Source organism: Chlorocebus sabaeus, chromosome 8 (genome assembly GCF_047675955.1).
Source record: "Chlorocebus sabaeus isolate Y175 chromosome 8, mChlSab1.0.hap1, whole genome shotgun sequence".
NCBI lineage: Eukaryota > Metazoa > Chordata > Mammalia > Primates > Cercopithecidae > Chlorocebus > Chlorocebus sabaeus.
The window spans coordinates 55,285,364-55,311,414 of NC_132911.1; positions in this window are offsets into that span (position 1 = coordinate 55,285,364).

The window sequence follows — 26,051 nt, forward strand, 5'->3', positions numbered from 1 at the left end:
TTTTTTGGTTCCATATGAACTTTAAAGCAGTTTTTTTCCAATTCTGTGAAGAAACTCATTGGTAGCTTGATGGGGATGGCATTGAATCTATAAATTACCTTGGGCAGTATGGCCATTTTCACGATATTGATTCTTCCTATCCATGAGCATGGTATGTTCTTCCATTTGTTTGTGTCCTCTTTTATTTCACTGAGCAGTGGTTTGTAGTTCTCCTTGAAGAGGTCCTTTACATCCGTTGTAAGTTGGATTCCTAGGTATTTTATTCTCTTTGAAGCAATTGTGAATGGAAGTTCATTCTTGATTTGGCTCTCTGTTTGTCTGTTACTGGTGTATAAGAATGCTTGTGATTTTTGCACATTAATTTTGTATCCTGAGACTTTGCTGAAGTTGCTTATCAGCTTAAGGAGATTTTGGGCTGAGACAATGGGGTTTTCTAAATATACAATCATGTCATCGGCAAACAGGGACAATTTGTCCTCTTCTTTTCCTAACTGAATACCCTTGATTTCTTTCTCTTGCCTGATGGCCGTGGCCAGAACTTCCAACACTATGTTGAATAGGAGTGGTGAGAGAGGGCATCCCTGTCTTGTGCCAGTTTTCAAAGGGAATTTTTCCAGTTTTTGCCCATTCAGTATGATATTGGCTGTGGGTTTGTCATAAATAGCTCTTATTATTTTGAGGTACATTCCATCAATACCGAATTTATTGAGCGTTTTTAGCATGAAGGGCTGTTGAATTTTGTCAAAAGCCTTTTCTGCATCTATTGAGATAATGGTGTGGTTCTTGTCTTTGGTTCTGTTTATATGATGGATTATGTTTATTGATTTGCGAATGTTGAACCAGCCTTGCATCCCAGGGATGAAGCCCACTTGATCATGGTGGATAAGCTTTTTGATGTGTTGCTGAATCCGGTTTGCCAGTATTTTATTGAGGATTTTTGCATCGATGTTCATCAGGGATATTGGTCTAAAATTCTCTTTTTTTCTTGTGTCTCTGCCAGGCTTTGGTATCAGGATGATGTTGGCCTCATAAAATGAGTTAGGGAGGATTTTCTCTTTTTCTATTGATTGGAATAGTTTCAGAAGGAAAGGTACCAACTCCTCCTTGTACCTCTCGTAGAATTCAGCTGTGAATCCATCTGGTCCTGGACTTTTTTTGGTTGGTAGGCTATTAATTATTGCCTAAATTTCATAGCCTGCTATTGGTCTATTCAGGGATTCAGCTTCTTCCTGGTTTAGTCTTGTAAGAGTGTAAGTGTCCAGGAAATTATTCATTTCTTCTAGATTTTCTAGTTTATTTGTGTAGAGGTGTTTATAGTATTCTCTGATGGTAGTTTGTATTTCTGTGGGGTCGGTGGTGATATCCCCTTTATCATTTTTAGTTGTGTCGATTTGATTCTTCTCTCTTTTCTTCTTTATTAGTCTTGCTAGTGGTCTGTCAATTTTGTTGATCTTTTCAAAAAACCAACTCCTGGATTCATTGATTTTCTGGAGGGTTTTTTGTGTCTCTATCTCCTTCAGTTCTGCTCTGATCTTAGTTATTTCTTGCCTTCTGCTCGCTTTCAATTGTGTTTGCTCTTGCTTCTCTAGTTCTTTTAATTGCGATGTTAGAGTGTCAATTTTAGATCTTTCCTGCTTTCTCTTGTGGGCATTTAGTGCTAGAAATTTCCCTCTACACACTGCTTTAAATGTGTCCCAGAGATTCTGGTATGTTGTATCTTTGTTCTCATTGGTTTCAAAGAACATCTTTATTTCTGCCTTCATTTCGTTATGTACCCAGTATTCATTCAGGAGCAGGTTGTTCAGTTTCCATGTAGTTGAGCGGTTTGGATTGAGTTTCTTAGTCCTGAGTTCTAGTTTGATTGCACTGTGGTCTGAGAGACAGTTTGTTATAATTTCTGTTCTTGTACATTTGCTGAGGAGTGCTTTACTTCCAATTACGTGGTCAATTTTGGAGTAAGAACGATGTGGTGCTGAGAAGAATGTATATTCTGTTGATTTGGGGTGGAGAATTCTATAGATGTCTATTAGATCTGCTTGCTGCAGAGATGAGTTCAATTCCTGGATATCCTTGTTAACTTTCTGTCTCGTTGATCTGTCTAATGTTGACAGTGGGGTGTTGAAGTCTCCCATTATTATTGTATGGGAGTCTAAGTCTCTTTGTAAGTGTCTATGGACTTGTTTTATGAATCTGGGTGCTCCTGTATTGGGTGCATATATATTTAGGATAGTTAGCTCTTCCTGTTGAATTGATCCCTTTACCATTATGTAATGGCCTTCTTTGTCTCTTTTGATCTTTGATGGTTTAAAGTCTGTTTTATCAGAGACGAGTATTGCAACCCCCGCTTTTTTTTGTTCTCCATTTGCTTGGTAAATCTTCCTCCATCCCTTTATTTTGAGCCTATGTATGTCTCTGCGTGTGAGATGGGTCTCCTGAATACAGCACACTGATGGGTCTTGACTCTTTATCCAGTTTGCCAGTCTGTGTCTTTTAATTGGAGCATTTAGTCCATTTACATTTAAGGTTAAGATTGTTATGTGTGAACTTGAGCCTTCCATTATGATATTAACTGGTTATTTTGCTCGTTAGTTGATGCAGTTTCTTCCTAGCCTTGATGGTCTTTACATTTTGGCATGTTTTTGCAATGGCTGGTACCGGTTGTTCCTTTCCATGTTTAGTGCTTCCTTCAGGGTCTCTTGTAAGGCAGGCCTAGTGGTGACAAAATCTCTAAGCATTTGCTTATCTGTAAAGGATTTTATATCTCCTTCACTTATGAAACATAGTTTGGCTAGATATAAAATTCTGGGTTTAAAATTCTTTTCTTTAAGAATGTTGAATATTGGCCCCCACTCTCTTCTGGCTTGAAGAGTTTTTGCCAAGAGATCTGCTGTTAGTCTGATGGGCTTCCCTTTGTGGGTAACCCGACCTTTCTCTCCGGCTGCCCTTAAGATTTTTTCCTTCATTTCAACTTTGGTGAATCTGGCAATTATGTGTCTTGGAGTTGCTCTTCTCGAGGAGTATCTTTGTGGCGTTCTCTGTATTTCCTTGATTTGAATGTTGGCCTGCCCTACTAGGTTGGGGAAGTTCTCCTGGATGATATCCTGAAGAGTGTTTTCCAACTTGGTTCCATTTTCTCCCTCACTTTCAGACACCCCAATCAGACGTAGATTTGGTCTTTTTACATAATCCCATACTTCTTGCAGGTTTTGTTCATTTCTTTTTCTTCTTGTTTCTTTTGGTTTCTCTTCTCGCTTCAGTTCATTCCTTTGATCCTCAATTGCTGACATTCTTTCTTCCAGTTGATCGAGTCGGTTACTGAAGCTTGTGCATTTGTCACGTATTTCTCGTATCATGGTTTCATCCCTTTCATTTCATTTATGACCTTCTCTGCATTAATTACTCTAGCCATCAATTCTTCCACTTTTTTTTTCAAGATTTTTAGTTTCTTTGCACTGGGTACGTAATTCCTCCTTTAGCTCTGAGAAATTTGATGGACTGAAGCCTTCTTCTCTCATCTCGTCAAAGTCATTCTCCGTCCAGCTTTGATCCGTTGCTGGCAATGAGCTGCGCTCCTTTGCCGGGGGAGATGCGCTCTTATTTTTTGAGTTTCCAGCTTTTCTGCCCTGCTTTTTCCCCATCTTTGTGGTTTTATCTGCCTCTGGTCTTTGATGATGGTGATGTACTTATGGGGTTTTGGTGTAAGTGTCCTTCCTGTTTGATAGTTTTCCTTCTAACAGTCAGGACCCTCAGGTGTAGGTCTGTTGGAGATTGCTTGAGGTCCACTCCAGACCCTGTTAGCCTGGGTATCAGCAGCAGAGGCTGCAGAAGATAGAATATTTCTGAACAGCGAGTGTACCTGTCTGATTCTTGCTTTGGAAGCTTCCTCTCAGGGGTGTACTCCACTCTGTGAGGTGTGGGGTGTCAGACTGCCCCTAGTGGGGGATGTCTCCCAGTTAGGCTACTCAGGGGTCAGGGACCCACTTGAGCAGGGAGTCTGTCCCTTCTCAGATCTCAACCTCCATGTTGGGAGATCCACTGCTCTCCTCAAAGCTGTCAGAAAGAGTCGTTTGCGTCTGCAGAGGTTTCTGCTTCTTTTGTTATTGTTTACTGTGCCCTGTCCCCAGAGGTGGAGTCTACAGAGACAGGCAGGTTTCCTTGAGCTGCTCTGAGCTCCACCCAGTTCGAGCTTCCCAGCAGCTTTGTTTACCTACTTAAGCCTCAGCAATGGTGGGCGCCCCTCCCACAGCCTCGCTGTTGCCTTGCTGGTAGATCACAGACTGCTGTGCTAGCAATGAGGGAGGCTCTGTGGTTGTTGGACCCTCCTGGCCAGGTGTGGGATATGATCTCCTGGTGTGCCTGTTTGCTTAAAGCGCAGTATTGGGGTGGGAGTTACCCGATTTTCCAGGTGTTGTGTGTCTCAGTTCCCCTGGCTAGGAAAAGGGATTCCCTTCCCCCTTGCTCTTCCCAGGTGAGGCAATGCCTCGCCCTGCTTCAGCTCTCGCTGGTCGGGCTGTGGCAGCTGACGAGCACCGATCGTCTGGCAATCCCCAGTGAGATGAACCCAGTAGGTCAGTTGAAAGTGCAGAAATCACCGGTCTTCTGTGTCGCTCACGCTGGGAGTTGGAGACTGCAGCTGTTCCTATTCGGCCATCTTGCTCCGCCCCCTGGAGGGTTTTTTGTGTCTCTATCTCCTTCAGTTCTGCTCTGATCTTAGTTATTTCTTGCCTTCTGCTAGTTTTTGAATGTGTTTGCTCTTGCTTTTCTAATTCTTTTAATTGCGATGTTAGAGTGTCAATTTTAGATCTTTCCTGCTTTCTCTTCTGGGCATTTAGTGCTAGAAATTTCCCTCTACACTCTGCTTTAAATGTGTCCCAGAGATTCTGGTATGTTGTATCTTTGTTCTCGTTGGTTTCAAAGAACATCTTTATTTCTGTCTTCATTTCGTTATGTACCCAGTAGTCATTCAGGAGCAGGTTGTTCAGTTTCCATGTAGTTGAGCGGTTTGGATTGAGCTTCTTAGTCCTGAGTTCTAGTTTGATTGCACTGTGGTCTGAGAGACAGTTTGTTATAATTTCTGTTCTTGTACATTTGCTGAGGAGTGCTTTACTTCCAATTACGTGGTCAATTTTGGAGTAAGTACGATGTGGTGCTGAGAAGAATGTATATTCTGTTGATTTGGGGTGGAGAGTTCTATAGATGTCTATTAGGTCTGCTTGCTGCAGAGATGAGTTCAATTCCTGGATATCCTTGTTAACTTTCTGTCTCGTTGATCTGTCTAATGTTGACAGTGGGGTGTTGAAGTCTCCCATTATTACTGTATGGGAGTCTATGTCTCTTTGTAAGTGTCTATGGACTTGTTTTATGAATCTGGGTGCTCCTGTATTGGGTGCATATATATTTAGGATAGTTAGCTCTTCCTGTTGAATTGATCCCTTTACCATTATGTAATGGCCTTCTTTGTCTCTTTTGATCTTTGATGGTTTAAAGTCTGTTTTATCAGAGACTAGTATTGCAACCCCCGCTTTTTTTTGTTCTCCATTTGCTTGGTAAATCTTCCTCCATCCCTTTATTTTGAGCCTATGTATGTCTCTGCGTGTGAGATGGGTCTCCTGAATACAGCACACTGATGGGTCTTGACTCTTTATCCAGTTTGCCAGTCTGTGTCTTTTAATTGGAGCATTTAGTCTATTTACATTTAAGGTTAAGATTGTTATGTGTGAACTTGATCCTGCCATTATGATATTAACTGGTTATTTTGCTCGTTAGTTGATGCAGTTTCTTCCTAGCCTTGATGGTCTTTACATTTTGGCATGTTTTTGCAATGGCTGGTACCAGTTGTTCCTTTCCATGTTTAGTGCTTCCTTCAGGGTCTCTTGTAAGGCAGGCCTAGTGGTGACAAAATCTCTAAGCATTTGCTTATCTGTAAAGGATTTTATTTCTCCTTCACTTATGAAACATAGTTTGGCTGGATATGAAATTCTGGGTTTAAAATTCTTTTCTTTAAGAATGTTGAATATTGGCCCCCACTCTCTTCTGGCTTGTAGAGTTTCTGCAGAGAGATCTGCTGTTAGTCTGATGGGCTTCCCTTTGTGGGTAACCCGACCTTTCTCTCTGGCTGCCCTTAAGATTTTTTCTTTCATTTCAACTTTGGTGAATCTGGCAATTATGTGTCTTGGAGTTGCTCTTCTCGGGGAGTATCTTTGTGGCGTTCTCTGTATTTCCTTGATTTGAATGTTGGCCTGCCCTACTAGGTTGGGGAAGTTCTCCTGGATGATATCCTGAAGAGTGTTTCCCAACTTGGTTCCATTTTGCCCCTCACTTTCAGGCACCCCAATCAGACGTAGATTTGGTCTTTTTACATAATCCCATACTTCTTGCAGGCTTTGTTCATTTCTTTTTCTTCTTGTTTCTTTTGGTTTCTCTTCTCGCTTCATTTCATTCATTTGATCCTCAATCGCTGATACTCTTTCTTCCAGTTGATCGAGTCGGTTACTGAAGCTTGTACATTTGTCACGTATTTCTCGTGTCATGGTTTTCATCTCTTTCATTTTGTTTATGGCCTTCTTTTCATTAATTACTCTAGCCATCAATTCTTCCACTTTTTTTTCAAGATTTTTAGTTTCTTTGCACTGGGCACGTAATTCCTCCTTTAGCTCTGAGAAATTTGATGGACTGAAGCCTTCTTCTCTCATCTCGTCAAAGTCATTCTCCGTCCAGCTTTGATCCGTTGCTGGCGATGAGGTGCGCTCCTTTGCCAGGGGAGATGCGCTCTTATTTTTTGAATTTCCAGCTTTTCTGCCCTGCTTTTTCCCCATCTTTGTGGTTTTATCTGCCTTTGGTCTTTGAAAATGGTGATGTACTGATGGGGTGTTGGTGTAGGTGTCCTTCCTGTTTGATAGTTTTCCTTCTAACAGTCAGGACTCTCAGCTGTAGGTCTGTTGGAGATTGCTTGAGGTCCACTCCAGACCCTGTTTGCTTGGGTATCAGCAGCAGAGGCTGCAGAAGATAGAATATTTCTGAACAGCGAGTGTACCTGTCTGATTCTTGCTTTGGAAGCTTCCTCTCAGGGGTGTACTCCACCCTGTGAGGTGTGGGGTGTCAGACTGCCCCTAGTGGGGGATGTCTCCCAGTTAGGCTACTCAGGGGTCAGGGACCCACTTGAGCAGGGAGTCTGTCCCTTCTCAGATCTCAACCTCCTTGTTGGGAGATCCACTGCTCTCTTCAAAGCTGTCAGACAGAGTCGTTTGCGTCTGCAGAGGTTTCTGCTTCTTTTGTTATTGTTTACTGTGCCCTGTCCCCAGAGGTGGAGTCTACAGAGACAGGCAGGTTTCCTTGAGCTGCTGTGAGCTCCACCCAGTTCGAGCTTCCCAGCAGCTTTGTTTACCTACTTAAGCCTCAGCAATGGTGGGCACCCCTCCCCCAGCCTCGCTGTTGCCTTGCTGGTAGATCACAGACTGCTGTGCTAGCAATGAGGGAGGCTCCGTGGGTGTGGGACCCTCCTGACCAGGTGTGGGATATGATCTCCTGGTGTGCCTGTTTGCTTAAAGCGCAGTATTGGGGTGGGAGTTACCCGATTTTCCAGGTGTTGTGTGTCTCAGTTCCCCTGGCTAGGAAAAGGGATTCCCTTCCCCCTTGCGCTTCCCAGGTGAGGCAATGCCTCGCCCTGCTTCAGCTCTCGCTGGTCGGGCTGTGGCAGCTGACCAGCACCGATCGTCCGGCACTCCCCAGTGAGATGAACCCAGTACCTCAGTTGAAAATGCAGAAATCACTGGTCTTCTGTGTCGCTTGCGCTGGGAGTTGGAGACTGGAGCTGTTCCTATTCGGCCATCTTGCTCCCTACCTGACGTTTGCTTTTTAATTGAAATAACTAATGCAATTAATTGTGGTTATGTTTTCTAATGAACATTTAATTTACTCTTTGAGAAATTACTTAGGATTACAAGTCATTACCAAATAATTGCATGTGGTATAGTGATTTGTGTCATGTCATTAATTTGTACTGATGAAAGAGACCAGTATTTCTAAAGTCAAATTCTAGCCTTTTGTAAAAAAAAAAATAAAAAATAAAAAATAAAAAAAAAAAAACCAAAAAAACAAAACAAAAAAAAAACACTTTCTTTTTCGTAATAAAAATTAATACTGTTGAAGCAAACTGAATATGGCCTGAGAAAGACTGTATACTTCTGTATTTGAGTCCTTGTGTGTGAACTGCAACCTAACTTAATTGGTAGACAAGATAAAAACGTAACTCAGGAGTATGCACCTATAAAAATCGCTGAGTCGTGGCCACTCCCAGCAGCCATACTTCATACATGGCTGAGTGTTCAAACTGTGTTTAAATAAGGCAAGCACGGAGCTATAAACAATCCAGTTGTTTCTGTACCTCACTTCCTATTTCTGTACCTCACTTTACTTTTTTAATCTATTAATTTCTTCTGACAACAAGGCACTCCTGGAGTCTCTCTGAATCTGCTGTGAATCTGGGGACTACCCAATTCACAAATTATTCATTGCTCAAATAAATCCTTTAAATTGAATTCGGCTCAAGTTTTTAACAGTACTCATAAATATAATAGTTTTCAATTGCCTGGTGTTTGCTGACAAATCACTGATGGGATAGAAATGTCATTTTCATTTAAAGAAGATATCGATAATAGAGGAAGGGTCAAGCTGACATTTATTTCATTTGGATTTAAATCATCAACAAAAGAAGTGCCCAGTTGGAGTAGGAGACTAGATAGCTGATGACTGCCATTGCAGACATGACTTACCACATGTGTAGCGTTTTCTTTTGAGATGAATCTCCTATGAAAATTGCCATTTTGCATTGAGTGCAATTGAAGGTGTCCCTTCCTTTTGCTGTAGTCAGTCTACCAAACAGTCGCCCTTGCCCTGAGGGTGCGGCACAGGGAACTCCAGCCCAGCAAGGGTCGTTGCCTCAGTTGCTGCAATGGAACAAGCCATAGTGGAAATGTGGGTGGAACATCGGGCTCATTGCATTGCTCTACCCTGAGAGTCAAATGTCTGTGCTCAAATGTCAATATTCCTACCAATATGCTCTGAGGACCTGGGGCAAACTTCTTATCATGTGTTAGCTTCAATTTCCTCATTTGTTAAAAGCAGACAACTACAGTACTTGGGTTGTTGGGATTCAATGAAAACTGTGTAAGTCACTCAGCTCGATTTCTGGAAGAATGAAAAAATATTCAGCAGATAACAGCAGTTATGATTATTGTGAATAGTTGTCACCTAAGCAAACTATCCATAAACAACAGTTTGCATGTTTTTGCCTTACTGGGAAGAAAACAAGTAAGTGAGGAAGAAATTCCTAGTTAAAAATATAAAGCAAATGAGTACTTATATTATAAAGAAAACAATGGTACACTGGACATTTTATAATATCACTTTCAAGGTTAAATGTGGCATTTGGCATTTAACAGGCTTTCTCAGTGGGAACTCAAATATTATTCTATTTTTAGGTGCCTGGAAAAAAATAGAGGTTCAAGAAAAATCTGTAGAATAAGTGAAAGAATTTAACAAACATCTATGAAATAAATTTTTTCAAAATAGCTATTCCATAGGTTAATGATAGCTAAACTAAGAATATTAAAAAATTAAAACCTTTTTGGTGTGTTTCCCATGTGTTCATATTATCAGGATGTCTTAAAAGACTATTCCATTGAGTCAGAAGCAAGGCCTGATATGCACAAATTTTAGCTTACCAGCCAGATAAATATCTGTCCTGATACAGTATCTATAATTTTCTCTTAAGCTGTGTCTCAATGTAACAAAATAAAAAATTTTAAATTCCTTTTTGTATAATATAATATATCTGATGCATATAATTAAAACATACTATGTATATAATTATTTAATTAAAGCAATTACAAAAGAAAAGTGCATGTGGTCCTTTAGGTTTATCAGCTTTTATCTCATAATCTTAAACTAAGGTGATATATCTATTGGTTGAAAATATCAACTGAGGTTTAAGTCTCAAAATTTCATTTACAGACTTTTGTTCTGGAAAAATACTCTGGACAGATTCAAAATAACATGACCAACTCACTGATGTTACTGATGTTATTTAGATTTCTACAAGCAGCTTTGATCAATCTCCTGTCACCCAGAGTAAAGAAATAATAACTTTGTAAGGAGTTGCCAGATGCCTGCGGTGGCAGCCCATGCATTTAATAAAAATGAATGATGGTGCAAGAGATTCTGAATCCCACATACTTGCTATAGCATGGTTAGAACAACAGTGCTGCTCTTTCTCCCCACATCTCTGTAATCTGTCAAAAGCACATCTTATTTTTGAGGAAGAATTTTTATTGAGCACATATGTGCCAGGGCTGGCCTAAGGCACTTAAAATATCAACTCAAAATACATATTTAGAATAAGTCCAAAAACTTAGAAGTAATCTGAGGTAAAAGTTAAGCCAGGAGACCAATTTAATCAATGGAAGACACCCAGGTTTTTAGTCCTTGAATTGTTCATCAGAAAATAGAGATAGCAGAGAAGGAGAAACAGACTTAAACTCTACCCTGAAATAGAAATGGCAGGAAGAGTGTTTAAGTGGCTCCAGGTAACAGTAACAAAGGAGCACTTATTATCCAGCACCTCGTGTAGCCTGTGGGCCGAGCATCTCACTTCAGCCCTTGGAAACTGTTTCTCATCTCTATCAAGTCATGGTACATTATTTCATTGGGTGGTTTGGGGGGCATTGCCTGTCATAGGCACTTCCTTTGCTTCACTTCATGTTCATTAAGAAACTTCATTTCCAAAGCTCTTGTAAAGTTGTAGATGACTCATTTAAGAGTGGGTTTCAACTTGCTGACTATTGGTTGAAGTCCTGTATTGATGACCACACCAAATGAATCAGGAGCAGATGATTGATAATGACAAACTTGTGTGGTGACCCTTTCAGATAAATCTAGAAACACCAGTCACCCTACAGAATCACCAACAGAGTCACCAACCAGCCACCTTACAGAATCACTAACAGCATAGCTGTTTTAAATGGTACCAATGGATACTTCGGCATAAAGAAATTAACACATTTAAAGGTCACATGTTTATGTTAGACCATATGGATACTATTAATTAAAATAATCCTGAACTTCAGAGTCTCAGCAAGAAACAGCATCCACTTGAAAATGGTTTAAATAATGAAACTTAAATAAGAGACTATTAATAGAGCGTGGTCAGGATTAAGAAAAACAACAATGATGTATGCTGGGATCTAAAGGAGCAACGATTTGAGACTACAGCATGGAGGGAACAGAGAGGAAACACCCTGACCTCTACTGCATTGTCCCTATAGCATCTCCTCACTCTTTTTCAATTAGAAACAAGCTGCTAAGGATTGGAATGACGAGGAACACTGGGCAGAGCCTTGAAGATCACAGAGCAGGGCAGTGGGATCAGAGAATGTGTCTGGGAGAGACCACCGGAGACTACCGGCAAAACTCATCCACTTATCCACCAGCATTCTTTCTTGTCTTTTGTTCATGTGAAGAAATTCTCATGCTAAGCAGAAGGGAGTCATAAAGTATCATTGGCCATTGTATATCACTATGTGATATAAATTTCACACTTCCTTTTAGAACTTAAATTAGGATGTTAGACTACGTTTAGGCACCAGTAGAACATTGAAGGAGAAGTAGGAAGAAATGGTTAAGATAAAATACCCATACCCACCATGATTGGCCTCTGTAAATGAATACTAGACTCTAGACCACGATTATGAGTATACCTTTCTCCTTCTGTCATTCATTGTATGTTCCCCTTTTCTTCTGCCTATACCTTGCCTAGATAAGGTTGTATCTTTAATCTTAATTGATCTGAGTCCTCAGTGGTCTCATCTCTGTCAAGGTGCTGGCCTTTACTTTTGGACACAGGGGTACCACCGTATGCACTGGGACAAATAGTTTCCACATCTAGTCCCTTTGGCCCAGATGGTTTCTTCTTGGCAAGTGGGACTGATTGTCACCTTCTTCTCTGCTTGCCCTTCAGTGGCATATAGTGGCCAAAATGACCTAAAGACATGAGACATGTCTCAGCTTCCAATTCCATTCAGACTTTCTTGGTGTAAGTGTTTGTTTTCTTGGGAAGTAGGGCCTCCAAAATCATCCAAGGGAGAGACAAGAATCAAAAACTCCTTAAAGGCTGAAAGTTGAAACTGTGAGGGATACTCACTATTAAACCCTCCTCCACATCCCTGGCCCTGGATTCTTGCATTCCGGAGATGGGGGGAAACAGCACCATATGTTGGTTGTGAGTTTAAAGCAAATGCGGCAACCAGTGAGTCCTTATTTCGATTTGAAGGATAGATGATGACAGACATGGAGATACATTACCAAGGTCTCCCTCAGGGACTGTTGTCCCAAGGTTGAGAGGGTAACCAGCAGACAGTCTTCACTGGTCTGGCCCTTCAGGGATTGCCCAAGCTCTGAAGAGCTGCCTCCTCTAAGATCATTCCCTTCCTTTATGCATCATATATCCAATGACTTACTGAGATGGGTTGTAAAGTTCTGGGTTCTTTGGCCCAGTGTGGAAAAACTCAGCCCTTTCCAGCTCCAGGGTGTCATGTAGAGTTCCTGAGGCTATCAGGTCTGATAGGAAAGGTTGTCTCCTTTCCCTGTCCAATTATGCTTCCTTCTCTACTTTCTGCAGATGTCAATCCTAAGGACATTCAATGAGAAGTATACCAGACATTATGCTCCCTCCTACAGTCTATTTCTTAGACAAGCAACTGTCACATCTTATCTCGCAGATGATGCTGTCACTGTTGGTTCCATAATTCACATCGGATTTATCAAGTCAGCAGCTTGTAATGGAATTTGCCAAAAAAAAAAAAAAAAAAAAAAAAAAAAAAAAAAAAAAATCAAGTGGCAAGTCTCATACTACACTTCTTTCCCTGTAAAACAAATTCTTAAGTCAAAAGCAATATTTGTGGAACACCATCTTTGCAAGTAAAGAATTCTGAATGTCCACAGAGGACAGTGCTGGCAGGAACATGTGGACAAAGGAAGAAAACTTATATTTGAAAATCATCTCTTTCCTCATGAGAACATCACTGCCTCCTATGGGATGGAAGTTGTCCAGTGTGTCCTACTGCCCCTGGGAGGCTGTAATTCCCAGGGAGTTGCAACAGGTCATGGACTCTGTGCTGGCCTCTGCTGTTAACACTCAGTGAAAGTGTCAGTCAGACCTGTTTTGGTGAGAGGAGGTCTGTTATCGAACCCCTGCATGTCCTCCACCCCTGCCTGGAATGATGAGTAAATCCATTGCATAAGTGTTGGGAAAAGCAGGGAACAGAAGCTTGTTGACATCCACAGCTCAGTTGTCTTTCCATCCTCATCTGTCCCACCTGATAAAAGAGCATCTGTCTTACCACAGAGGCCTGCTGAGGGGTGGTCCCAGGATCATGGACATCCTCACACTCTTTGCTCAGTCTGAGCAACTCACCCATCTGGTCTTCCCGGACCTCCTTGTCCTTAATCTTCCAGTCTTTCTTTTTCTGGGTCCTTGATCAATGAGGCAAACTATATGTATGCCTATGCCCCTGCCTCACACCTCTTCTCTCTCGACATGCAGTGGACATTATTCTGTCTCTTGCAAATGTCCACTCTCCACTGTATTCCAAGGTGCTGTCCTGAGTAGGAATCAAATGCATCACTTTCTGTTTTGTGATATGTTCATAACCAAGATGATTGATCTGTGAACCAAACTTGGTTATTTCTTTATCCATCACTCCCACAACACACACACCAAGAGGCAGAGCCCTGGTGGGCAGTGAGACATACAGGGCCTGGGACACTTGCTAATGCATCTTATTGTGTTCTGGCTCTGTCCATTTCTCATCTAGGAGGTACCTCCCTTGTCTTTATATGGATTGCTGTTGTGCCCAAATGATCTTATGACTTGATGGCTTTGATATAGCTCAGTTCATGATGGGTGATTTTTCGCCACAAGGTTATTTAGTGCCCCATGGTTAGACATTTCATATCTGTTAGGTCCAGTAGCATGTCAAAAATTGGTTTGTTTGTTTTTTTTTAAATGTATCATTCTCTTCTGCACATGGCTTGACCTTACTTCAATACCCTAAAGTAAATGTTATAATTTTGCATTTGGGCCTTGCACAGGAGGCCATGTGATATGATAAAATAGTTAGAGTATAATATGGTTGGATTAACAGGCCATGTGTCCCAAATGGCAGGACTAGCTGCACAGTAGTCTGGATCTTTTACAGAGCCCTTTTCTTCTTTAAGTACTATTAAAAGTGGGTAATCCCTCCAAAGTGGGAGATCCTTTGGGTGATACGGTTAATGCACCTGGTTGCCAGGAAGCTGACTCTAAGCTGGAAGTCTGCATGCATGAAATTTACTGGGGAGAATTCATGGGATAACACTTGGAGAGGAGTGAAGAAAATGTGGTTAGACAGAAACAAAGTGTTAAATTGTGATTTTAGTTGCAAAAAAGCTCTCAGCAAATCTTTCAGGGAGTTCTGCATCTGGAATATACTTTCAGGCTTAAATTGGAGCAAGGGGTCCAGGCCTATATATTTTTACAGAGGTATCCACTGTAAGCACACATGGGTCAAGGAGGCTCTGTTCAGTTAAAGGCAAATCGCCAAAGAAGAATCAACTGAGAGCTGTCAAAGGCCGAGGGAATAAGTGTTTAATCCTGGAGGTGGAGTGGTAGAGGTATTAGATTTGCCAGACTTACCAAATAAAGGTACAGGGTGCTTAGTTTAATATGAATTTCAGATTTTTAAAAAAACATAAATATATAATATTTAATCTTTGGGACATATTTGTGACTAAAAAACTATCTGTGTATATCTAAAATGTAAATCAAATTGGGTGCCAACAAAAAGTTTTTTATTTCATCTAGAACAGGCAGGCAACAGAATAAGATATTACTGGTCTAGCAAAATTTATTATTTTAATATGAGTAATATGTAATAAATATCTGACATAGATTGAATCGTGTGCCCCCAAGATACCTATGTTGAAGCCCTAACCCATAGGACCTCAGAATGGGACTGTATTGGAGACAGGAACTTTAAGGAGGTAATTAAGAGTTAATGAGATCCTAAGGGTGGGGTCTCCATCCAAGGTCCTTATAAGAAGAGGAAAGGACACCAGATATCACTCTCTGTCTCTCCAGGCATGAACAGAGAAAAGACCATGTGTAGTGGAATCATTTGGCCATCTGCAAGCCAGAAAGAAGTGTCTGCCTCATTAGACACCCTGGCACCTTGAACCTGGACTTCCAGCCTCCAGAACCGTGAGAAATACATTTCTGTTGTTTAAGCCACCCCGTCTGTGGTATTCTATTTTGGCAGCTCAAGCACGCTAATATAATATCCTTCCCCAATTAAGCAGTTAATTGTAAAACAAACTAGGAAGCAAACACAGTTTGCTAACTAAATATTTAATTGACACAATAGAAAATAAAGTCATTGATACCCCTGTCTTGGTCACTGTCACTAATATGGAAATTCATGTATACATAATAAAAAAGACAAATGATCTTTTGTATTAATTGAATACTAAGGCAAGCAAAGAGTAAAACACTTATTATAGAAGTAAGAGTTCTAGACAAAATGTTTATTGAATTTGTTTCATAAGCCATTAAAGTTTTCAGAAAGAGCTGAATAAACAGCAGCAAAGCTTTAATAAATTGAAATTTTCCATCAGAAAAAGCTAAAATTGGGATTCAAACAGAGATGGTGGACAAAATCTGTCCTAACCAGTTCTTTCAAGCCTGCTCATGCCAAAGAAATGTTTCTCATCAGAGTGTTTTCTTCTAACATAACTTGATTAAGTAATTTTAAAATACCATAATGGGGAGTTTTAAATTTTGTGACTAATTATATTTTATTTGCATTTATTGGAGTTTCCTAAAATAGTGTCTCTGAACATATTCTTAGTGGTCCAAATTTTCAATATAATTTTTTTTTTCCTGAGACTTTGCTGAAGTTGCATATCAGCTTAAGGAGATTTTGGACGGAGACGATGGAGTTTTCTAAATACTCAATCATGTCATCTGCAAACAGAGACAATTTGACTTCCTGTCTTTCTATTTGAATCCCCTTTATTTCTTTCTTTTGCCTGATTGCCACGGCCAGAACTTCGAATACTACATTGAATAGGAGTGGTGAAAGAGGGTATCCTTGTCTTGTGCCAGTTTTCAGAGGGAATGCTTACAGTTTTTGCCCATTCAGTATGATATTGGCTGTAGATTTGTCATAAATAGCTCTTATTATTTTGAGATATGTTCCATCGATACCTAGTTTATCGAGAGCTTTTAGTATGAAGGAGTGTTAAACTTTGTCGAAGGCCTTTTCTGCATCTATTGAGATAATCACGTGGTTTTTGTCATTGGTTCTGTTTATGTGATGGATTACATTTATTGATTTGCATATGTTGAACCAGTCTTGCATCCCAGGGATACAGCCAACTTGATCGTGGTGGATAAGCTTTTTGATGTGCTGCTGGATTCGGTTTGCCAGTAGTTAATTGAAGATTTTCACATTGATGTTCGTCAGGACTACCGGCCTGAAATTTTCTCTTTTTGTTGTGTCTCTGCCAGGTTTTGGTATCAGAGTGATGCTGGCCTCATAAAATGAGTTAGGGATGATCCCCTCTTTTTCTATTGTTTGAAATAGTTTCGGAAATAATGGTACCAGATCCTCTTTGTACGTCTGGTAGCTTTCAGCTGTGAATCCGTCTGGTCCTGGACTTTTTTTGATTGGTAGGTTATTAATTACTACGTCAATTACAAAACTTGGGTAGTTTGTATTTCAGTGGGATCAGTGGTGATATCCTCTATATCATTTTTTGTTGAGTCCATTTGATTCTTCTCTCTTTTCTTCTTCATTAGTCTGGCTAGTGGTCTATCTATTTTGTTGATCTTTTCAAAAAACTAGCTCCTGGATTCACTGATTTTTTAAAGAGTTTTTCGTGTCTCCATCTCCTTCAGTTCTGCTCTGATCTTAGTTGTTTCTTGTCTTTGGCTAGTTTCTGAATTTGTTTGCTGTTGCTTCTCTAGTTCTTTTAACTTTGATGTCAGGGTGTCAATTTTAGATATTTCTTGATTTCTCTTGTGGGCATTTAGTGCTATAAATTTCCCTCTACACACTGTTTTAAATGTGTCCCAGAGAGTCTGATATGTTCTGCCTTCATTCTAATTGGTTTCAAAGAACATCTTCATTTCTGCCCTCATTTTGTTATTTACCCAGCAGTCATTCAGGAGTAGCTTTTTCAGTTTCCTTGTAGTTTTGCAGTTTTGAGTGAGTTTCTTAATCCTGAGTTCTAATTTGATCACACTGTGATCTGAGAGACTGTTTGTTATGATTTCCATTATTTTGCATTTGCTGAGGAGTGTTTTACTTTCAATTATGTGGCCAATTTTAGAATAAGTGTGATGAGGTGCTGACAAGCATTCCTATATATGAATAACAGACAAACAGAACCAAATCATGAGTGAACTCCCTTTCACAATTGCTACTAAGAGAATAAAATATCTAGGAATACAACTACAAGGGATTTGTAGTTCTTCAAGGAGAACTACAAACCACTGCTCAAGGAAATAAGAGAGGGCAAAAACAAATGGAAAAACATTCCATGCTCATGGATAGGAAGAATCAGTATTGTGAAAATGGCCATACTGCCCACAGTAATTTATAGATTCAATGCTATCCCCATCAAACTACCAGAGACTTTCTTCACAGAATTGGAAGAAACTACTTTAAACTTCATATGGAACCAAAAAAGAGCCAAGGTAATCCAAGTCAAAATAACAAAACTGGAGGCATCACATTACCTGACTTCAAACTATACTACAAGGCTACAGTAACAAAAACAGCCTGGTATTGGTACCAAAACAGATATATAGACCAGTGGAACAGAACAGAGGCCTCAGAAATAACACCACATGTCTGCAACCATCTGATCTTTCAAAAACCTGTTACAAACAACCAATGGGGAAAAGATTCCCTGTTTAATAAATGGTGTTGGGAAACTGGCTAGCCATATGCAGAAAACTGAAACTGGACCCCTTCTTTACACCTTACACCTTATACAAAAATCCACTGAAGATGGATTAAAGACTTAAACTTAAAACCTAAAGCCATGAAATTCCTAGAAGAAAACCTGAGCAATACCATTCAGGATATAAGCATGGGCAAAGACTTCATGAATAAAGCACCAAAAGCAATGGCAATAAAAGCCAGAATCGACAAATGAGATCTCATTAAACTAAAAAGCTTCTGCACAGCAAAAGAAACTATCATCAGAGTGAATAGGCAGCCTACAGAATGGGGGAAAATTTTTGCAAGCTATCCATCTGAGAAAGGGCTAATATTCAGAATCTACAAAGAACTTAAACAAATTTACAAGAAAAACAAACAACCCAATCAATAAGTGGATGAAGGATATGAACAGACACTTCTCAAAAGAAGACATTTATGCAGGCAACAAACATGAAAAAAAGCTAATCTGCACTGGTCATTAGAGAAATGCAAATCAAAACTGCAATGAAATACCATCTCATGCCAGTTAGAATGGCGACCATTAAAAGGAAACAACAGATACTGGAGAGGATGTGTAGAAATAGGAATGCTTTTACACTGTTGGTGGGAATATAAATCAGTTCAACCATTCTGGAAGACGGTGAGGCAATTCCTCAAGGATCTAGAATTAGTAATACCATTTGACCCAGCAATCCTATTACTGGGTACATACCCAAAGGATTATAAATCATTCTACTATAAAGACACCTGCACATGTATGTTTATTGTGGCACTATTCACAATAGCAAAGACTTGGAACCAACCCAAAAGTCCACCAGTGATAGACTGGATTAAGAAAATGTGGCACATATTCACCATGCAATGCTATGCAACCATAAAAAAGGATGAGTTCATGTCCTTTGCAGGGACATGGATGAAGCTGGAAACCATCATTCTCAGCAACCTAACATAAGAACAGAAAACCAAATACCATATTCTCACTCATAAATGGGAGTTGAACCAAGAGAACACATGGACACAGGGAGGGGAACATCACACCCTGTGGCCTGTCTGAGGGTAGGGGCCTGGGGAAGATATAGCATTAGGAGAACTGCCTAACGTAGATGACGGGTCGATGGGTGCAACAAACCACCATGGCACGTGTATAACTATGTAACAAAATTGCACGTTCTGCACATGTACCCCAAAACTTAAAGCATAATAATAATTAAAACATTTAAATTTTTTTTTAAATTTCCCCTTTCTTTGGTTGCTAATCTGTGTGTGTGTGTGTGTGCGTGCGTGCGTGTGTGTGTGTGTTTACCTGTTCTAGGTCATTTAAACAACAATTTCTTACTTGAACACTGCCATGCAGCATGCACATTTGTATTACTGCTATGATTAGATTGGTGCCCAGTGATGACCTAACCCTACAATGTTTTATTTTAATATTATGTCCCTTAAGTGGAAGTAGAGGACTCTCAGGATTCTAAAGAGGGGGATCTAGTGCTTCTCAATCAACACCGAAGATTTCTACTTGTGTTTGGCGAAACATTCTCATGGTCTCTGTTAGCTTCCTCAATTGTAGACACAAATTTATGGAAAAGATTATTGGTCAAATGGACATCGTGATGTCTGCTTCCAGGAATTTTAAAAAGCATATTAAAATACTAATTTAGTCTGGTATCCCCATCTTTACAGCAGTGAATAAAGGACTTTTATAACCTTCATATAATTTTTCAAAAAGATTATTGTGCATCTTAACAGAACCTCATGCATTAATACTTAATGCACTTTGAAATACAAAAGATTTAAAAAGAGCTACAGAAGAGGAATATAATCCTTAGGAAAGAGTAAAACCAAGACAAAGAAGATTAAAGGAGGCACATTCAGCTGAATAGCAATTCGCACTGAAGTATCATTAACTGCAGATGGTTAAGGTGAGTTTAGTATGGGCTGCAATAGAAACCAGAATGAGTTAAATTAGGCCAATATAGTTCCAACTGGAGTGATAAGAATTCAAATTTTGCAGTCATTGAAAACCAGAGGCTAAAAAATATAAATAGATACTTTTGTAATCAATCATAATTACTTAATTATGAAAATCATATATGTTCAAAAAACAAAGAGAAACTCTACATAAGCATATTGAGATGAAATTGTAGTCACTGTGAATAAATGATGATTAAAGAGGTCTCAGAGAAAATAAATTGATGTTTGTAGAAAGGCTTTTATTTGTCTTTGTGGGGCAAAGCCAATGGGAACAGTAATACAGAAAAGTGAAAAACCATCTTGAATCTGCCACGGGTCTGACTACCTGATCTGTGGCTATGAGCCTTTCGAGACCAGGGAACAGCAGACTGCGGCATAATTTCTCATCAGTGTCCCTCAGGTTAGATGCTGTTCCTCTCTCTTCCTCGTTGGAACATTCAATAATATTAAGGGATGACAAAAACTTTAAAAGTGACTTTCACCTCTTGTGTTTTCTGCCACTACTCACCCTTTTTACCTAAGAAGAGTTCCAAGATATGGCTATGCCTTTAAAACGTCACAGAAAATGTTGCTGCCTTTAACTTATAAATACATCTGCAAAACAGTGTAGAAAGGTGTGGTGAGCTTATTTCCTTGTAGGGAAGATCAAATCACACTCCTCTACGAAAACTTCTTGATAAATTAATGTGGACATCACACCAGCCAAGTAAGTGAAAATTCATAACCATCTAATGATATGCCCTATTCATTGGCATATGAAGTATGACTGTGATTTTCAGATAAAGTTATCACCTTTGTAATCTCTTGAGTATCTACATTAATGAAGAGAAGAGGATAGTATTTACTAGTTAATAATATAATATATATTTGGTTTTAGGATGACTATTCACTTTAGCCATCCTTTTGCTTTGGAAAAGAATCTTTTTTGAAGTAAGGTGGGAGGGCCCTAATTCAATATGACTTTTAAAAGGAAGAAATTTTGGCACAAAGACAGACACACAGGAGGGAAGAGTATGTGAAGACACACAAGGAGAAAGTCACATGAAGACTGGAATGATGCTACCAAAAGCCAAGAAACAATTGGGGCTACCAGAAACTAGAACAGGGAAGTAAGATTCTTCCTCTAAGATATCTGAGGGAGCATGGCTCTGCCAACACCTTGATTTCAGACTTCTGAACTCAAGAACTGTGAGACAAAAAGTTTATGTTGTTTTAAAAAATCTGTTTTTGGTACTTTGTTATGGCAGTTTTAGAGAACTAATAAGCCTCTTAATACTTTTCATGATGGAAAACCATGATGTTGCCTGAGTGTCTGTGGCCTACAACCAGTTGCTGTAATAAACCATCGTGGGCTGTGCTCTTGGCACCCATCTTTCTGTTGTTGGGATGATTCAGCATCTCCAACAAGCACATGCAGGATGCTGTTTCTAAAGGGCAGCTCACTATCCCCTTTAAACTGGAATGTAAGAGATTTCCAGCCCTTTATGAGTGAGTGCATCAAACTTCACAACTCGAGCTTACTAGTGGTCCAAAACTGATGGCATTTTCTTTGTCAATTGTAAATGTAACACATGTTAGAAAAAGTCCTGATGGTTCCCTAGACAAACTCCCAAACTTACATTTGGGTCTCTAGTTATAGATTTGCAAAATGCTAATTTTACAAATGAATTTTGGAAAGTATTTCACAAAATCAAGGCAATGGGAATTCACCTTGTAGCACTCCCCTCACCCATTTCGATGTATGCTTTCTCCCAAGCCTTTTTGTTGACAGGCACGAAGAACACTTGCACTTAAGCAGCATTGAGAGTTCTAATGGAGTAGACTGTCGAGGAGCTGGAGGAATGGTGCACACATTTGTCCCTTTCTCCACTTATCCTTCCAGCGTCCAGCAGTACAGTCCATAGTCCACTAGAAAAGGACAAATCCTGGCTACACAGGAAATGCTGCATTTTACATGGACATTGCGCATGCAGGCCTGTCTCTAAGCCCTTTCTCTAACCCACCTCAAGCTGTCACTCTAACCCGTGAGGAATATGTAGGGTTTTCATTGCCAATGAATTTGTTGGTGGAAAATTATCTAATGGAGTATAGAACACTTTGAAAGTGGGTAAAGTTTAAAAGGGAGTAGAGGATAGCAACCATGCATTGCTTTTTTACTGTTTACTGTACAAGAAAGGCTGTTGAAGATTCAAAGACTCTTCAAACAATTTCTCCATGAAGTAGCAGATATATTATTTTAATCATCATGTTTACTATCAGTAAGGCAGCATTTAGTACAGACTTCAGTAAGTACTTGGAAGTTGTAATTGTAAGCATGATCAGATCTATCATGTCCTAGGCTGCTAGGCAGTAAGAAAAACAGCAATGGTTACTTTGCTGTGCCCAGACTTGGCCTAGGTCCTCTCCCCACATTCTCTCTAAATCTCACAAGGAGGCACTACAAGGAAGATGCCATCAAATTCAGGAACCTTTCTTTAGGAATCAGACAGGGAAAATGACAATTGGAAAGATGGAGCTGTTTGATTCTGGTTGTGTATCTTGTGAATGACGGAGTGAGAATTAAAAACAAGCCTCATCTTTGCCAAAAAACATGCTTTTATTTGTTTTTACTTCATTAACTTGTCATAGCGAAAAAAATGGACTTTAAAAATTAGACTTAGAATCAAGTTTCTGATTTAGTTATATGACTTTGAAATATGCCGTACCTATCACAATGTCCCTCACGTAGAAGATGCTCTAAACGTAATTGCTCTATGTGTTTATCTGAGTTTCAGTTTCACTGACATCAAAATGGACCCACAATACTTATTTTAGTGGCTTACTTATCAGGATTCTGTAAGATAGATAAAAAAGCCCGATGTGTTTTGCTTTCAATAAATGTCAGTTTTCACTCCCTTTTCTTCTTCTTTCTCTCTAATATTTATTTATTTAAACAAGAAATAATCAGAAGCTTTCAACATCAGTGTGCATTAATATTGTATAACTTTCATATCATGAGATAACTTGGACAAAAGAATCTGCCTTATTGTGTATGACATGTTCTGTCAAAGCAAATGAGCCTGAAAAACTGTTTCCTTACACAAGGTAACAGAGATACATGTGGAAATTACAGACCGTAACTAACACTATATCATGCAAAATGTATAGTCAAAAGGAAACATCAATATAAATAAAACTTCTTAATGTAAGACAGATGACTTTTTTTCTTTTCAATAAATGAGAAAATTTCAGATAACCTGAGCAGACAAATGGCGTGAAATTATTTTGCATCTTAATAAGTTTTAAAAACAAGAAGTTACTATGCTGGAACAAGCAGATGACACATTGAGTTCAGTGGAGTTGCCTAAACAAGTTACTCCAAGTTCCAGCCTGGGATGATGGAGGAGGACACTCACACTCATTCTGCCCCTGAATATGAAAATATTTTTTATTGTCATAATAATCCATGGTAAGATTGTGTCTGTCCACTTTGTTTCACCTCTTGATTGTAACATGGATTTTATCCCATTTCCCAGTGACCTTCTGTGAACGTCATGCAAGTTCATGATGATTTTATTCATTGTGGTGCACATATGACTTGAAGAGTAATTGGAGAACTTGTTTTATTTTCCTTGGGAAACTAAATAAAAGCAACTATAACAAATCAGTCTTAAAAATATATATTTGAAAGGATAGACTTACATTGAAAGGAACTTATAAAGTTTAATAGAAGAAATATCTACTAAAATTTAAGATTCGTGATTGTAGACAATTACCTTTTACTGTTGTGAGAGTATTTTTGTATAATTCAAAGCATGGATGGCTTTGCTCTTGAGAAAATAACAATTCGTGTATTGATACAATTTTCCGTTTTGCAGCTAAAATGAAATCTAAAAAATGAAATCTAACATATGGCCAAGGAAAATGTGCAAGGTACTAATTGGATTTGGCAAAATAAGTTCATTGGTGAACTCAGTAAAAGCAGAAAGGGAGGTTATTGATTTTCATTGATTATGATGGTGGTTCCAAAAAAGTGAAAATAATTAAATCTACCAAAACAAGTCAAGGCATATTTGCAGAGGAAGGGACTTAACCTAGTTCAACAGACATGAGACCCTTTTCTTCAGGAATTGCTAGAAAGCAATGGGTCTCTAAGTATTTTAGAAAATTTTATTCAAATTGGAAACAAAAACCCGATTGTCTCTATGGCTGGTCACAAGAAGGAAGAGTATACTAATTTTCTATTGATGCATAATAGATTATAAACCGAGGGGCTTAAAGCAACACAGTTAAAACTCCAGGCATGGTATTACTGGGCTCCCTGCTCGGGGTGTCACAGGTGTCAGTTATGGTGTTGCCAGGGTGCATTCTCATCTAGAGGCTGGAGTGGGAAAGAACCCATTCCTTCACATTGTTGGCAGAAATCATTTCCTGTGGTGTGTGACTGAGACCCTTGGCTGTTGTTGGCAGTGGGTTCTCAGTCACTTATGTCCACAGTCACTTGTCACACAGACTCCTCCAACATAGCCAATTACTTCATTAAGCCAGCAAGGAGAGTCTCTCACTTGAGGGAGGGACCTCATCCCTCTTGTAAGAGCCTTTACCTGAGTAGGTCAGCCCCACTCAGGATGATCTCTCTTTTTCTTTTATTTTCTTTTGTTTTCTTCTTTTCTTTTCTTTGTTTTTGTTTTTGATTTTGTTTTGTTTTGTTTTAGACAAGATCTTGCTCTGTCACATAGGCTGGAGTATATTTGCACAATACTGGGCTCAAGCAATCTTCCCACCTCGGCCTCAAGTGTCTGGGACTACAGGTCCATACCATCATCATCATGCCCGGATAATTGTTTGAAATTTTTTGTACAGACTGGGTCTCATCATGTTACTCAGGCTGGTCTCAAACTCCTGGCCACAAGTGATCCTCCCACCTCAGCCTCCAAAGTGCTGGGATTACAGGCGTAAACCACTGACCCTAGTCCATGTCACTTTTGACTAATTTAACATTAACTCATTTGGGGCCTTAATTCTTTCACATTGTCCATATTCTTCTAGCCAGAAGCACGTAACAAGTCACACTCATGTCCAGGAGGAGGAGGTTATGCAAGATATGAACTCCAGTGGATAGAATTAAGTGGGCTCAGGAGGGTCTGCCCATCAAAAGGAGAAAATAAAATGTTGGAGCTGAAGCTGAAGCTGAAGCTAGGGTTTCCTGAGTGGTAACCATGAGGCCTAAAAGAGAAAGTTCACTAAGTGGTCACAGAACTCCCCAGCAGAGGTAGATTAAGACCTTTAGATACTGAAAATATTTTGACAATTCTATATGTAATTTAAAATAATGCTACTTATTTTATCGCAATGACTAACATTGTCTTTTTAAAAATATTGCATTAACAAATTGTAAATGTTCTAGGCTGGGTGTGTTGGCTCATGCCTGCAATCTCAGCCCTTTGGGAGTCCAAAGTTGGCTGATCACCTGAAATCAGGAGTTCGAGACCAGCCTGGCCAACATGGCGAAACCCATCTCTACTAAAAACACAAAAATTAGCTGGGCATAGGGGCGGGTGCCTGTAGTCCCAACTACTCGGAAGACTGAGGCAGGGGAATCACTTGAACCTGGGAGGTGGAGGTTGCAGTGAGCCAAGATTGCACCACTGCACTCCAGCCTGGGCGACAGAGCGAGACTCCATCTCAAAACAAACAAACAAATAAACAAAAATTTTTGCTGTTTTCCTAGGTACATATGTGCTCAGTATGCTTATTGGGTGACCTAGTTTTGCTCCCTGTAAAAGATACACGATATTATGTACCTATACCTGAGAGAGAAGGGTATAAGTTGTGGGTATATTTTTTAACTAATGGATTCACCTATTATGTCGAGTAAAGAGAGAAAATATAATATAATCTATTATTTTCACAAGTGGCCAACTTTTAAGAATTAGCTACTTCTTTTCGAATAATTTCATGAAAGATCTATATTCATACTGAAGGGGAGGATTTGAAACTCATTAAGAAATAGTACAATTCTCTATTGACTGTTTCTGCTAATTGGCTACTAAATAACAT